We start from the raw sequence: 14241 nt of genomic DNA, 5'->3' as shown, positions 1-14241 counted from the left end.
AGTTGAGCTTGGTGAGTATCACCACGTCTGCCAAATTTTGAGACCCCCTGTAGCCAAACTATCTCTTCTTATATACCCAAGGGGTCCAAACTATTCCTGTAGTTTCTGTAAAAGCTCAAGTCAGTAAACATGACACTTATTTTCACGACAGCATCCAGCACACCAGGGGTTCCTGAGAACACTACAGGTTCCATATCAGCCTCGGGAATGAGTAATAGAAAACGTTTTTACGGTCTCACCTCTTTGTTATCTGACAGATGGGCTAAAAGAGGGTGAGTGATAGCTGACTGAACAGCGGCGACCTTGGAGGAGCCAAAAGTTCAAAAATAAACACATTCTCGCCGAATCAACTCGCAATATTTTAATGCTTCACAAACTACACCCTTTTGCTTTTGCATGTGGATCCCCATTTCACAGGAGCAAGATTGGTGGTCACCTTCCTGGTATCCTTTGAAAGGACAGAGAAAGTGTCCATACCTACGCCAGCCTGCCCTTCTGGTGTATGAAATTCCACCATTGGCACTTTATTCCCGTATTCTATTTAATTCCCACGTCAGGACAGCTCTTAGGAAGTGCAAACATTCCTGGCAGAGCTGACACAGAGCTGAACAAGTCGGGGTTGAACAGAAGGGCTTCATCTGAGACTGAAGCCAGACAGTGGAAGAAAACTGGGAGTCTGGGTGAAGAGGGGGCATGTCTCTGAAAACTGGTGGAGTGGGAGGTGGATTGGCATGAAGGGAGGGAGGGGGGCGGACACAGAACAAGTAAGAGAATAGGAGGGAAGGTACCGGCAAAGAGATCCTTCATTCACCTTCCATGCAATACAAAGCTCTCATTTTATCCAGTGGCATTTGAAATTTTGTAGGACAAATAGCATGACTGGTTTTTAAATATGAAAGCTGCAGTCCATATATACAACATTGGAAGCAGAAAAATATTGTTTACATTGTTAGCCCAAACGCACTTGTCATGGCAAGATGGACCCTGTCTTCCCAACCAGGCTAAAGCCAGCCAACAGGCATTTTGACCGATGCTTGTCTTTGTTCATACCAATTTACATTTTGAAAAGAATGTTCTGTTAATTGATATCTAATCGATGAAGTATAAGGGCATAATAATAATGCACAGTGAAGGTATTAGAGAATGTCTACCTTCTTCTAAAAGAAATTGAAGGAGATGCAAAGTTGTCTTTTTCATTATTGCCGTAACGTTTCTTCTTTTCCCCCTCTGCTTCTTGAAAGCAGACATCTAGAACAGTTGAGCAAGATCAAAACAATGGAACTATAAATGTGAAATGATGAGCAGGAAAATGGAAACTTTGGTCCTTTTTCCTAATGTGACATTAGATAAAGATACAAGAAGTATCTGCCAATGTTAATGTTATTTTCTCCTTAAAAATAATTACTCACCACCTCCATCCCATTTCTTCTGTACAGTTAGGCATAATCCCCCTTAGGTGACCAGGTCTCAGCAAGGTCACGGAAATAAACTAGTTATTTCTGAGATTAATTATGAGCAAAGTTAAGCCCTGATTTCAAGTATAAACATTAATATTATTTTGAGGGACTGGCTAGTACTTCACAGACATGAGAATTTTAGGCAATTGGAAACAATAAGAAAATTAAATAAGATGTTTGATAGGATGAACCTGTGCTGTCATATGTATTTCAAACAGCTGTTTATAACTTTCACTTCACATGTACTAAAGGATAGAGAAGGAAATGAAGTAGAATCTTTTGAATATTTTAATTTGTCATATTAGTAAGCATTTATTTCCCAGAAGTTGTTTTAGGAAAAGCATGATTGAATGTCAGGGAGAGATGTTCCACCCCTGAGACAAACTCTTCTTTTACAAGTTGGAAACTAAACTTATATGGCAGGGAAAACCAGGTTCTGAAATCTAAACTTTGCGTTCACCCAACTGTTATTCACATAATTCCTACTCTCTCCAAAATCTCAAGAAAATGCCTGCCTCCTGCCAATAACATAGATCTTATGTTTTGCAGGGCTCTAAATAAGGCATTTTTGCCTCTTGAACATTTCTGGGATTTTGGTTCCAAGATTCCAGATGTTAAAATGCAAGTTTGGGGTTTGATATTTGACACAGAAATTCAGAATTTCCTTTATAGGAGATGGCTACTATGAATCAAATCTGAAAATCCCAAATTTAAAAGTAGGAGAATTTAAACATAAGCCACATAAGCATTTATTTACACACCAAGCCACTGTCTGATAGGTGGAAGGAGAAGTTTTGAGCTAAACTTCGGAGAAACAGACAGTTAAATTAATGGGCTTGTGTGGTGTTGAAATACATTGCCTCAGGAAACCAGAGCAGGCAGAGATATGTGTTCAGGATAATGCAGTATTTTGAAATAGCTGCTGGTTGCAGACTCAAAGGCAGCAGAAGTTAATGTGCAATCAAGTAATTGCATTTCGTTTTCATGTTATCAGCTACCTCTGATAATCGTTTCATCATAACAATTCGATTTTCAGGGTGATCCGTTGCAAGAGAGTGTGCCGAAAGGAAATTTAACAAGCAGACTTGTGCACTTCTGAAACCTTATTCATTCCATGTAAGTAATTGTGGTTTAAACAAGCCCTCTTATTACATTAATAGAGTATCATAACCAACTATCAATTATTACTCCAAATGGAAATGCTGCAAAATCACGTTAACATTTTCTTTGAATTGCTTTCAAATAGTCATTCTAAACCTTATGTGTGTCTACTTGATTTAGAGGTGAATTATTCCATGTTCTGAAATGAAGGAAACTTCGGAAACTGTTTTTTATGAGCTGTAACCCAGGGGAGGGCTAACAGAATTGAAGGTACCCCATAGTCTTAAGAGCATTAGGAAAGCATACTCTGCATATTAATCTGCTTCAAATGCATCCTTTATTCATATATATTCTGGGACACAAACAGGAATAAAATGTAATTAAAGAGCTAAAATTATTATTATTACTATTTTATTTTGTTACAAAATTTTTTAAAGTCTTTTTTTATTGATGTATAGTTGATTTACAATGTCGTGCTAGTTTCTGCTATACAGCAAAGTGATTAAGTTATACACGTGTACTCATATGTATACATTCTTTTTTATATTCTTTTGCATTATGGTTTATCACAGGATACCGAATATAGTTCCCTGCGCTATACAGTAGGACCTTGTTGTTTATCCATTCTATATATAATAGTTTGCATCTGCTAAACTTAAACTCTCAATCCATCCCTCTCCCACCACTCGTCCCCCTTGGCAACCACCAGTCTGTTCCCTTTGCCTGTGAGACTATTTCTGTTTTGTAGATAGGTTCATTTGTGTCATACTTTAGATTCCACATATAAGTGATATCATATATTTGTCTTAGTCTGTCTGACTTCACTCAGTATGATAATCTCTAGGTCCATCCATGTTGCTGCAAATGACATTATTTCATTCTTTTTTACGGCTGAGTAGTATTCCATTGTATATATGTACCACATCTTCTTTATCCATTTATCTTTGGACATTCAGGTTGTTTCCATGTCTTGGCTATTGTGAACAGTGCTACTTTGAACATAGGGGTGCATGTATCTTTTTGAATTGTAGTTTTGTCTGGATATATGCCCAGGAGTGGAATTGCTGGATCATATGGTAACTCTATTTTTAGTTTTTTGAGGAACCCCCATACTGTTTTCCACAGTGGGCTACACCAACTTACATTCCCACCAACAGTGCAGGAGGGTTCCCTTTCTCCACACCCTCGCCAGCAATTGTTATTTGAAAAGAGCTAAAATTATTAAGACATAGAATAAAACAAATGATGAGGCATGATTAAATATAAGAATAAAAGATAAAATAAAACTGGATTGTGAATCAAAATTCTTTGTTATACACTCAAGGTTTCTATCTACATGTTTTAGGAATGTTTTAGCAATTTGAAAGATAATTAGGTCAAGCCCTTTCTATCAGTAAGGCACTGAGTTCTATTTAAACACTTGGGTAAATGAGGGTTGTAGGGAAAAAAACAGGGAGGAAGAAATGAGAGGGAAGAGAAAGACGTTTTATGTTTCTTAAGTGTCTAGTAAGTGACTGACAAAGTCCTAGGAGATTTTTTTAAGTAGTCAACAGGAAATATTTCTAGAGTCAAATTCTTTAAAATTTGAAATTAGTATAGGCTAATCACTTGAAATAAAGAACTAAACATGATGTTTTAAAATGTGTGTAAAAGTCTTCTGGGGTTAGTAAGTGTTTGTCTAAATTTCTGTATATGAAGATTTTAAAAGTCAGAAAAATTTTATTTTCAATATTGTACTCATGATTGAAGACTGAAAAAAATCCTCCTTAGTTATTGACTGGTGAGTGAAAGGGCAGATACAGAACTTCCTCTTGAAAGCCACTTCCTCCAGGAAGCCTTCCCTGCTTTCTCAGACCAAGGGATGTCTCCACAGCACTCTGAACTTTAATCTTTGTCACTGTCAGCACATTTGCAATTACTTTTTCAATGTCTGGCTTCCCTGACAGACCTAAACGTCATGAGGACATAAACTGTCTGCTTTCCTACTGCATCCTCTGTGCCTAGCAAAATAAACAAGTCACAATAATTCTGTTTAATGAATCAGTAAACCAATCATCTCAGGACTTCTTGAAAATAAGATGCATCATCTACATTATGTTCTTTTATGTTCCTAAATAGGGGCAAAAAATTTCACCATGGGTAATTTAGGTGGGACTTACCTATTTTCTCTTTCCTTAGATGCACCTTCTGACAAAGCCACAACTGTAGCAATCAATCAATTAAAATACAATAAAATAACAAAACCAGGAAAACCATTGTCATTGTTATGACCAAATGAATACAGGCCTGTCCCCAGAATTGTTTGTTTGTCTGATTTTTGATGAAACACCATTGGGCAAGTATTCAGGGCAGCCCCAGTAAGGGAGATTAGAGCCACAGTTATGCTATGAACTTGTCATATGACCTTGAGCACTGTTGCCTGACCTTGCTGAGTTTAGTGTCTTATCCAAAAGAGAACCATTGCAGAGTTTTTGAGATGAATGGACTACTTTACATAAAAGCATTTAGGAAATGTCACCCCAGATTTTAGGCACTGCTACTAATGTTGGTAAGCCTTTTGGAGAACTAGATAAACTATTTTCCATACTGTTAGAAACATTTCTAGTTTTAAGAATTGTCCTCTAAAATGGTCACTTCATGAGCATGGTAAGTTGGCATATCATTTAACCAGTTTCAGAAGGGTAACAGTCTTCAGTTTTGACTGTCCTTTTTTCCCCCATTTGAAATTTTTTATCCTAAATGTGTAAGGACAGAATATCAAGCTGTTACGTTTAAAGGTTAATCTCATAGCAAAACTTTAATGTTTATTTGCAGGTTGAAAATCCTCTACTGGTTCTGTTTAAAAAACTAAAAAAAAAAAAAAAAAAAAATTAAGTGGCAAGGGATACTAAAGTTAGCTGATGGAATTTTTCTCAATTCTTCAAAATCCTGGGCTTCACCTAAATATAGAAACATTACCATTTATTTTTTGAAAACTTATGGGATCCTGAAGACAAGGTGTTTAATTGGGAAAGCATCTGCAGCGCAGCACTGATTCCAACTCATGCTGCTCTCCTTGTTGACCACACACCAAATAAGGGCAGAAATGGCCTCTTTCAGTTTTTTAGAATTATGTTAACAAACAAGAAAGGCAGTGATGGAGTTATCAGGCTAAGAAACAAAACTACTCCCTCGGGAGAAAGCAAAAAGTCCCCAAATACCATGAATCTCTAAATAACAACAATCCCATGCTTTCAACTTTGGCAATAGGAATTTTTTCCATGACAGTGTTCAATATCTTGCTAAATCTGGATATCCATTTATTGGAGCCAATATTCACAAACTTTCCCATTCCTGGGCACTTATTGCTGATCTGACAACCCCAGGACGCTTTCCTCACCCTGCCACTCTCCATGCACTGACTGATTCTGTGAAGCAAACATCACCATAAGGTCGGGGTACTCTTTTAATTCCTTATTTTACTATGACAATATCAACTACTTATTTGGTATTTACAGTGTGATAAGAGCTTAACATAACTTATATTATCCTCACAATAATATACCGATAAGCTTATCTTATATTTACTGTGTTTTCTAGCTAAGGAAATGGAGGCTTAAAAAGTTAACGTCATTTGCCCCTAGGATCACACAGCCAATGAGTGGCAAATCTGAGGTTAAAATTGAGGCCTCAACAGTTGTAAAACCTAGGCTGTTAACCAGTATATGCCTAGACAATAAGTGAGCTAAGGAATGAATGCAGGGAGAGTGGGTGTGGGTGTAAGTCGGTGCTAAGTGGCTAAGGATACAAAAGAAAAATGGTCCCTCTTTATAGAGGATTGTGACTGAGAAAACATCTCACCTCATAAAAACATCTCTGTGACCTAATGGTGGTCAGCATTTCCTCAATAAAATGTATCAATATTGCTCACAACATTAAAACTGACTAACTGTCCCTTGGCATTTTTCTTTTACAGATAAAGGGGGACAAAAAAGAATGCCGTACATAGGACACTCAGTTCTGGAATATTCTAGAATGAGTTGAATTACAGATGGCGGAAACACAAACTTGATGAGCCATATAAAACTTGTTTCAGAAAAAAATGTAGACTATGGTTCTTGCCATATCAAAAAGAGACTTTCTTCCAAAATAGTATTATGAAAATTTTCAAAAATTTAGAAAAGTTGAAAGAATTCTACAGTGAATTCTTACCTAAGCTGTGCAACCACCACTTAGGTTCTGCCTGTAACATTTAAGAGCTTGCTTCTTAACAGGTGATTATCATATTGGACTTGAGCAATGCGAACTATACTGTTATAGTGAGATTCATCTGAACAATACGCATGGCTTGTACATGATGTTGACCTACGTTTAAGTCTCTATGCTTTCATACTGAGTCTATTGTAAAGTGTGGACTTTGTATAGGCAAAGACAACGTATTTGTTAAATGTAATGTAAACACCATAGTGTATTTGAATTCCTAAATCTCACTAACAAGAGCAAATTAATGACTACACAGTAAATGTTAAAGATCTGCTAAAGATTATGAATTATCAAAATCAATATCCATTTAGGTGATAAAAGCTGTCAATCATGAGCTCTTATTCCACATTAGTCCTATGTAATACGTTTTCTGGATTGTTTCATACAGGGTAATTCTTAGTAAATTATGACTTCAGTCCAGTGATTAGAAATGGGATGATTGGGCATATTAGACAGTTTCTGATATTGTACAAAATACCCTATAAAATCTATGAATCAGGAGCTGTTTTAAAAAATGGGAACTTTGGTTTTTCTCTGGGTTTTATTTTGTGTTTCCTTTTGTTATATTTTTAAACGAGTATTATATCAGTGTTAGGCCTAGTGTGTTATGGACAAGAAAGAGACTCTGTTTTCTTAAAAAAAAAAAATCCCAATACCAGTGAATCTATTTTTAACCTACTATTTCTTTTTTTTTTTTTAACATCTTTATTGGAGTGTAATTGCTTTACAATGGTGTGTTAGTTTCTGCTTTATAACAAAGTGAATCTGCTATACATATACATATATCCCCATATACCCTCCCTCTTGCGTCTCCCTCCCACCCTCCCTCTCCCACCCTTCTAGGTGGTCACAAAGCACCGAGCTGATCTCCCTGTGCTATGTGGCTGCTTCCCACTAGCTATCCATTTTACATTTGGTAGTGTATATATGTCAGTGCCACTCTGTCACTTCGTCCCAGCTTACTCTTCACCCTCCCTGTGTCCTCAAGTCCATTCTCTACATCTGTGTCTTTATTCCTGTCCTGCCCCTAGGTTCTTCAGAACCTTTTTTTTTTTTTAGATTCCATATATATGTGTTAGCATACAGTATTTGTTTTTCTCTTTCTGATTTCACTCTGTTAGACAGACTCTAGGTCCATCATCTCACTACAAATACTCAATTTCATTTCTTTTTATGGCTGGTAATATTCCATTCTATACATGTGCCACATCTTCTTAATCCATTCATCTGTTGAGGGACACTTACGTTGCTTCCATGTCCTGGCTATTGTAAATAGAGCTGCAATGAACATTGTGGTACATGACTCTTTATGAATTATGGTTTTCTCAGGGTATATGCCCAGTAGTGGGATTCCTGGGTCATATAGTAGTTCTATTTTTAGTTTTTTAAGGAACCTCCATACTGTTCTCCATAGTGGCTGTATCAATTTACATTCCCACCAATAGTGCGAGAGGGTTCCATTCTCTCTACACCCTCTCCAGCACTAATTGTCTGTAGATTTTTTGATGATGGCCATTCTGACTGGTATGAGGTGATACCTCATTATAGTTTTGATTTCCATTTCTCTAATGATTAATGATGTTGAGCATCCTTTCATGTGTTTGTTGGCAATCTGTATATCTTCTTGGGAGAAATGTCTATTTAGGTCTTCTGCTCAGTTTTGGATTGGGTTGTTTGCTTTTTTTTTGATATTGAGCTGCATGAGCTGCTTGTAAGTTTTGGAGATTAAACCTTTGTCAGTTGCTTCATTTGCAAATATTTTCTCCCATTCTGAGGGTTGTCTTTTCATTGTGTTTATGTTTTCCTTTGCTGTGCAAAAGCTTTTAAGTTTCATTAGGTCCCATTTGTTTATTTTTGTTTTTATTTCCATCTCTAGGAGGTGGGTCAAAAAGGATCTTGCTGTGATTTATGTCATAGAGTGTTCTGCTTATACTTTCCTCTAAGAGTTTTATAGTGTCTGGCCTTACATTTAGGTCTTTAATCCATTTTGAGTTTAATTTTGTATATGGTATTAGGGAGTGTTCTAATTTCATTCTTTTACATGTAGCTGTCCAGTTTTCCCAGCACCACTTATTGAAGATGCTGTCTTTTCTCCATTGTATATTCTTGCCTCCTTTATCAAAAATAAGGTGACCATATGTGTGTGGGTTTATCTCTGGGCTTTCTATCCTGTTCCATTGATCTATATTTCTGTTTTTGTGCCAGTACCATACTGTCTTGATTAATGTAGCTTTGTAGTGTAGTCTGAACTCAGGGAACCTGATTTCTCCAGCTCCATTTTTCTTTCTCACGATTGCTTTGGCTATTCGGGGTCTTTTGTGTTTCCATACAAATTGTGAAATTTTTTGTTCTAGTTCTGTGACAAATGCGATTGGTAGTTTGATAGGGATTGCACTGAATCTGTAGATTGCTTTGGGTAGTATAGCCATTTTCACAATGTTGATTTTTCTATTCCAAGAACATGGTATGGCTCTCCACCTGTTTGTATCATCTTTAATTTCCTGCATCAGTGTCTTATAGTTTTCTGCATACAGGTCTTTTGTCTCCTTAGGTAGGTTTATTCCTAGGTATTTTATTCTTTTTGTTGCAATGGTAAATGGGAGTGTTTCCTTAGTTTCTCTTTCAGATTTTTCATCATTAGTGTATAGGAATGCAAGAGATTTCTGTGCATTAATTTTGTATCCTGCTACTTTACCAAATTCATTGATTAGCTCTAGTAGTTTTCTGGTAGCATCTTTAGGATTCTCTTTGTATAGTATCATGTCATCTACAAACAGAGACAGCTTTACTTCTTTTTTTCTGATTTGGATTCCTTTTATTTCTTTTTCTTCTCTGAATGCTGTGGCTAAAACTTCCAAAACCATGTTGAATAATAGTGGTGAGAATGGACAACTTTGTCTTCTTCCTGATCTTAGAGGAAATGGTTTCAGTTTTTCACCACTGAGAACGATGTTGGCTGTGGGTTTGTCATATATGGCCTTTATTAGGTTGAGTATGTTCCCCCTATGCCTACTCTCTGGAGGGTTTTTATCATAACTGGGTGTTGAATTTTGTTGAAAGATTTTTCTGCATCTATTGAGATGATCATATGGTTTTTATTCTTCAATTTGTTAATATGGTGTATCACATTGATTGATTTGTATATACTGAAGAATCCTTGCATTCCTGGGATAAACCCCACTTGATCATGGTGTATGATCCTTTTAATGTGTTGTTGGATTCTGTTTGCTAGTTTTTTGTTGAGGATTTTTGCATCTATGTTCATCAGTGATATTGATCTGTAATTTTCTTTTTTTGTAGTATCTTTGTCTGGTTTTGGTATCAGGGTGATGGTGGCCTCATAGAATGAGTTTGGGAGTGTTTCTCCTGCTATATTTTGTTAGAGTTTGAGAAGGATAGGTGTTAGCTCTTCTCTAAATGTTTGATAGAATTCGCCTGTGAGGCCATCTGGTCCTGGGCTTTTGTTTATTGGAAGATTTTTAATCACAGTCTCAATTACAGTGCTTGTGATTAGTCTGTTTATATTCTCTATTTCTTCCTGTTTCAGTCTCAGAAGGTTGTGCTTTTCTAAGAATTTGTCCATTTCTTCCAGGTTGTCCATTTTATTGGCATAGAGTTGCTTGTAGTAATCTCATGATCCTTTGTATTTCTGCAGTGTCAGGTGTTCCTTCTCCTTTTTCATTTCTAATTCTATTGATTTGAGTCTTCTCCCTTTTTTTCTTGATGAGTCTGGCTAATGGTTTATCAACTTTGTTTATCTTCTCAAAGAACCAGCTTTTAGTTTTATTGATCTTTGCTGTTGTTTTCTTCATTCTTTTTCATTTATTTTTGATCTGATCTTTATGATTTCTTTCCTTCTGCTAACTTTGGGGTTTTTTTGGTTCTTGTTTCTCTAATTGCTTTAGGTGTAAGGTTAGGTTGTGTATTTGAGATGTTTCTTGTTTCTTGAGGTAGGATTGTATTGCCATAAACTTTCCTCTTAGAACTGCTTTTGCTGCATCCCATAGGTTTTGGGTCGTTGTGTTTTCATGGTCATTTGTTTCTAGGAATTTTTTGATTTCCTATTTGATTTCTTCAGTGATTTCTTGGTTATTTAGTAGTGTATTATTTAGCCTCCATGTGTTTGTATTTTTTACAGAATTTTTCCTGTAATTGATATCTAGTCTCATAGCATTGTGGTTGGAAAAGATACTTGATATGATTTCAATTTTCTAAAATTTACCAAGGTTTGATTTGTGACCCAAGATATGATCTATCCTGGAGAATGTTCCATGAGCACTTGAGAAGAAAGTGTATTCGGTTGTTTTTGGATGGAATGTCCTATAAATATCAATTAAGTCCATCTTGTTTAATGTATTATTTAAAGTTTGTGTTTCCTTATTTATTTTCATTTTGGATGATCTGTCCATTGGTGAAAGTGGGGTGTTAAAGTCCCCTACTATGATTGTGTTACTATCGATTTCCCCTTTTATGGCTGTTAGCATTTGCCTTATGTATTGAGGTGCTCCTGTGTTGGGTGCATAAATATTTACAATTGTTATATCTTCTTCTTGGATTGATCCCTTGATCAGTATGTAGTGTCCTTCTTTGTCTCTTGTAACATTCTTTATTTTAAAGTCTATTTTGTCTGATATGAGAATTGCTACTCCAGCCTTCTTTTGATTTCCATTTGCATGGAATATCTTTTTCCATCCCCTCACTTTCAGTCTGTATGTGTCCCTAGGTCTGAAGTGGGTCTCTTGTAGACAGCATATATATGGGTCTTGTTTTTGTATCCATTTAGCCAGTCTATGTCTTTTGGTTGGAGCATTTAATCCATTTAAATTTAAGGTAGTTATCGATATGTATGTTCCTATTACCACTTTCTTAACTGTTTTGGGTTTGGTATTGTAGGTCTTTTCCTTCTCTTTTATTTCCTGCCTAGAGAAGTTCCTTAGCATTTGTTGTAAAGCTGGTTAGGTTTTGTTTGTTTGTAAAGGTTTTAATTTCTCTGTTGAATCTAAATGAGATCCTTGCTGGGTAGAGTAATATTGGTTGTAGGTGTTTCCCTTTCATCCCTTCTGGCTTGCAGAGTTTCTGCTGAAAGATCAGCTGTTAACCTTATGGGGATTCCCTTGTATGTTATTTGTTGTTTTTCCCGTGCTGCTTTTAATATTTTTTCTTTGTATTTAATTTTCGATAGTTCAATTAATATGTGTCTTGGTGTGTTTCTCCTTGGATTTATCCTGTATGGAACTCTCTGCACTTCCTGGCCTTGATTGACTATTTCCTTTCCCATATTAGGGAAGTTTTAAACTATAATCTCTTCAAATATTTTCTCAGTCCCTTTCTTTTACTCTTCCTCTTCTGGGGCTCTTATAATTAGAATGTTGATGCATTTAATGTTGTCCCAGAGGTCTCTGAGACTGTCCTCAATTCTTTTCTTTCTGTTTTCTTTACTCTGCTCTGTGGTAGTTATTTCCACTATTTTATCTTCCAGGTTACTTGTCTGTTCTTCTGCCTCAGTTATTTTGCTATTGGTTCCTTCTAGGGAATTTTTAATTTCATTTATTGTATTGTTCATCACTGTATGTTTGCTCTTTAGTTCTTCTAGGTCCTTGTTAAACGTTTCTTGTATTTTCTCCATTCTATTTCCAAGATTTTGGATCATCTTCACTATCATTACTCTGAATTGTTTTTCCGGTAGACTGCCTATTTCCTCTTCATTTGTTTGGTCTGGTGGGTTTTTACCTTGCTCCTTCATCTGCTGTGTGTTTCTCTGTTTTCTCATTTTGCTTTACTTTCTGTGTTTGGGGTCTCCTTTTTGCAGCCTGCAGGTTCCTAGTTCCCGTTGTCTTTGGTGTCTGCCCCCAGTGGGTAAGGTTGGTTCAGTGGGTTGTGTAGGCTTCCTGGTGGAGGGGACTGGTGTCTGTGTTCTGGTGGATGAGGCTAGATCTTGTCTTTCTGGTGGGCAGGACCTCGTCTAGTGGTGTGTTTTGGGGGTGTCTTAGACCTTATTATGATTTTAGGCAGCCTCTCTGCTAATGTGTGGTGTTGAGTTCCTGTCTTGCTAGTTGTTTGGTATAGGGTGTCCAGCACTGTAGCTTGCTGGTTGTTGAGTGGAGCTGGTTCTTAGTGTTGAGATGGAGATCTCTGGGAGAGCTTTCACCGTTTGATATTACACGGAGCTGGGAGGTCTCTGGTGGACCAATGTCCTGAACTTGGCTCTCCCACCTCAGAGGCACAGCCCTGACACCTGTACAGAGCACCAAGTCCCTGTCAGCTACACAGCTCAGAAGAAAAGGGAGAAAAAAGAAAGAAAGAAAAAATAAAATAAAATAAAATAATTAAAATAAAAAATAAAAAATTTATTAAAAATAAAAAAATATTTTAAGTAATAAAAAAAAGAAAAAGGAAAGAAAAAAGAGAGCAACCAAACCAAAAAATAAATCCACCAATGATAGCAAGCGCTAAAAACTATACTAAAAAAAAATAAAATAAAAATAAAAAACGGACAGACAGAACCCTAGGACAAATGGTAAAAACAAAGCTACCCAGACAAAATCACCAAAGAAGCATACACATACACACTCACAAAAAGAGAAAAAGGAATATATATATATATATATATATATATATCTATATCTATATCTATATCTATATATATATATATCTCTATATATATCTATATAGAAAAAGAAAAAAAAAGGGAAAAGAGCAACCAAATCAATAAACAAATCTACCAATAATAATAAACTCTAAATACTAAACTAAGATAAACATAAAACCAGAAACAAATTAGATGCAGAAAGCAAACCCCAAGTCTACAGTTGCTCCCGCAGTCCACCACCTCAATTTGGGATGATTCATTGTCTACTCAGGTATTGCACAGATGCAGGGTACACCAAGTTGATTGTGGAGATTTAATCCGCTGCTCCTGAGGCTGCTGGGAGAGATTTCCCTTTCTCTTCTTTGTTCGCACCTGGGGTTCAGCTTTGGATTTGGCCCCACCTCTGCATTTAGGTCGCCTGAGGGCGTCTGTTCTTCGCTTAGACAGGATGGGGTTAAAGGAGCAGCTGATTAGGGGGCTCTGGCTTACTCAGCCCAGGGGGAGGGAGGGGTACGGAGTGTGGGGCAAGCCTGCGGCGGCAGAGGCTAGCGTGACATTGCAACAGCATGAGGCGCGCCGTGTGTTCTCCCGTGGAGGTTGTCCCTGGATCATGGGGCCCTGGCCATGGCGGGCTGCACAGGCTCCCAGGAGGGGAGGTGTGGAGAGTGACCTGTGCTCGCACACAGGCTTCTTGTTGGCGGCAGCAGCAGCCTTAGTGTCTCATGCCGTCTCTGGGGTTCACGCTGATAGCCGCGGCTCACACCGTCTCTGGAACTCGTTTAGGTGGTGCTCGGAATCCCCTCTCCTCGCGCACCCAGAAACAGTGGTCTTTTGCCTCTTAGGTAGGTCCAG

General features: G+C 37.2%; 1 protein-coding gene across 15 annotated transcripts in view; it reads right to left on the bottom strand.

Annotated features, from left to right (window-relative positions):
* PDE4D (phosphodiesterase 4D) overlaps positions 1-14241 on the bottom strand; it is a 1115543-nt gene that overhangs the window by 361656 nt on the left and 739646 nt on the right. The window lies entirely within an intron of this gene.

Source organism: Balaenoptera physalus (genome assembly GCF_965194825.1).
Source record: "Balaenoptera physalus genome assembly, chromosome: 3".
NCBI lineage: Eukaryota > Metazoa > Chordata > Mammalia > Artiodactyla > Balaenopteridae > Balaenoptera > Balaenoptera physalus.
The sequence above is the reverse complement of the archived record's forward strand: the minus strand, read 5'-3'. Positions and strand labels throughout refer to the sequence as shown.